Source organism: Mustela erminea, chromosome 2, assembly GCF_009829155.1.
Source record: "Mustela erminea isolate mMusErm1 chromosome 2, mMusErm1.Pri, whole genome shotgun sequence".
NCBI classification, from domain to species: Eukaryota; Metazoa; Chordata; class Mammalia; order Carnivora; family Mustelidae; genus Mustela; species Mustela erminea.
Window position 1 is genome coordinate 135,408,969 of NC_045615.1, and position 2,241 is coordinate 135,411,209.

Sequence of the window (2,241 nt, forward strand, 5' to 3'; positions counted from 1 at the left end):
GTGGTGCTTCAGAATTTAAGATTTTTGGAGATATATTAAGCCACATTAAACATTCACATTTAATTAAAAAGCAAATATGTGATAACATCAAAACAAAGAAATGAATTCAGATGACAGATGGATTAGCATATAAATCTATGAATTAATAAATAAGCAAAAGCAGAAAATTCACATCTTACACCTCTACATAGAATATTTCTTCTGGCACCAAATGTAAGATACATTTGGATTTCATCAATATTAGAATATGTAAAATACATGTTTATATTGCCTCTATATAAGGTTAAAATCATCAATACACCTTGGGGCCTAATCATGCTAGTAGCACATGTGTCCTAAAAAGCAAAGGATGTCACTTTATCACATCAGTTGCTTTTTAATGATTAATTGCAGAATTCATGTGCATGTATTTGCAATAGATTGGATCCACCTAAGACTATTTACTTCATTCCTCTGTGTCTGGGGAGAACAATGCTAGAGGACTAACATTACCTGACCTTAATATTTGGTACAAAACTGCAGTAATCAGGACAGTATGTTGGTAAAAGAGTAGACAGTTAGATCACTGGGCTAGAATAGAGAGCCCCCTAATAGACCCACATAAGTATAGTCAACTGATCTGTGACAAAAAAGCAAAAGCAGCACCATGGAGTAAAGATTATCACTGCAACAAGTAATGCTGGAAAAGTAGGACATGTACATGTGAAAAAAGGAATCTGAACACAAACTTTATAGCCTTCACAAAAATTAAATCATAGTGCTCACTTTGGAAGCACATATACTAAAGCTGGAAAGATACAGAGATGATTAGCATCACTCCTGTGCAAGAAGGACATACAAATTTATGAAGCATTCAACATTTTTGGAAATAACAGCTGTTGGTGAGGTTGTGGAGAAAGGGAAACCCTCTTAACGAGAACTACTCTATGACCCAGCAATTGCATTTCTAGGTACTTATTAAAAAGATACAAAAATTCCAATTCAAAGGGGTACATGCACCTAATGTTTTTAGCATCTCTATCAACAATAGCCAAATTATAGAAAAAGCCCAAATGTCCATTGACTGATGAGAGAATAAATAAGTCGTGTGTGAAACACACACGCGTGCGCGCGCACATACACACACACACACACACGCGCGCGCGATGGAATATTACCCAGTCATCAAAAATAATGAAATTTTGCCATTTGCAGCAACGTGGATGGAACCAGAGAATTATGCTAAGTGAAATAAGTCAGTCAGAGAAAGACAAATACCATATGATTTTGCTCATATCTGGGATTTAAGAAACAAAACAGATGAAATGTTGGGAAAAACCAAAACAAAACAAAAGAAGGAGGCAAACCATAAGAGAATCTTAGCTATAGATGATAGAGGGTTGCTGGAGGTGGATGGGAAGATGGGTGGGTATTAAGGTTGTGATGAGCTCTGGGTGTTATATGTAAGTGATGAATCACTGAATTCTCCTAAAACTAATATGCTACATGCTAACTCCTAGAATTCTAGGAATTCTCCTAGAACTAATAGACTACATGCTAACTACCTACAATTTAAATAAAATTTTGAAATACACAAATAAATCATAGACCTAAAAATGCAAAGCTTTAAAACCTTGGGTTTGGAAATGACTTTTTATTTATTTAACTTATTTTAAAAATATATATTTTTAATATAGTTGACACAGCTTTACATTACTTTCAGTGTATACAATATTACTTTCAGTGTAATATTACAGTAAATATTACAGTAATTTCAGTATTCATTTCAGTAAATATTACAATTACTTTCAGTGTATACAATACAGTGATTCAGCTTCTCCGTATATATTATGCTCTGTTCACCACAAGTGTAGATGCCTTCTGTTACTGTATAATGCTACTACGATGTCATTGACTGTATTCCCTATGCTGTATCTTTTATTGGTATGACTTATTCATTCATAACTGGAAGTCTGTCTCTCCTACTCCCCTTCACCCCTCCTATTTCCTCTCTGGCAACCAGTAGTCCTCTGATTCTGCTTTTTGTTTGTTGGTTTATTCGTCTTTTTAGATTTCACATGTGAGTGAAATCATATGGTTTTTGTCTTTCTCAGTCTGACTTATTTCAATTAGCATAATACCTTCTGGGTTTACTCATGTTGTCACAAATAACATGATCTTAGTCTTTCTTAAGACTGTGTAATATTCCATTATATATATGAACCACATCTTATCTATTCATCTATTGATGGATATTTAGGA

The 2,241-nt window shown here is 34.0% G+C and overlaps 1 non-coding gene across 1 annotated transcript; it reads left to right on the top strand.

Moving 5' to 3' along the window:
* Positions 1–757: 757 nt before the first annotated feature.
* Positions 758–864, top strand: LOC116585393. The gene has a single exon (XR_004283593.1). It is a non-coding gene; the product is annotated as a U6 spliceosomal RNA (small nuclear RNA).
* Positions 865–2,241: the final 1,377 nt, after the last annotated feature.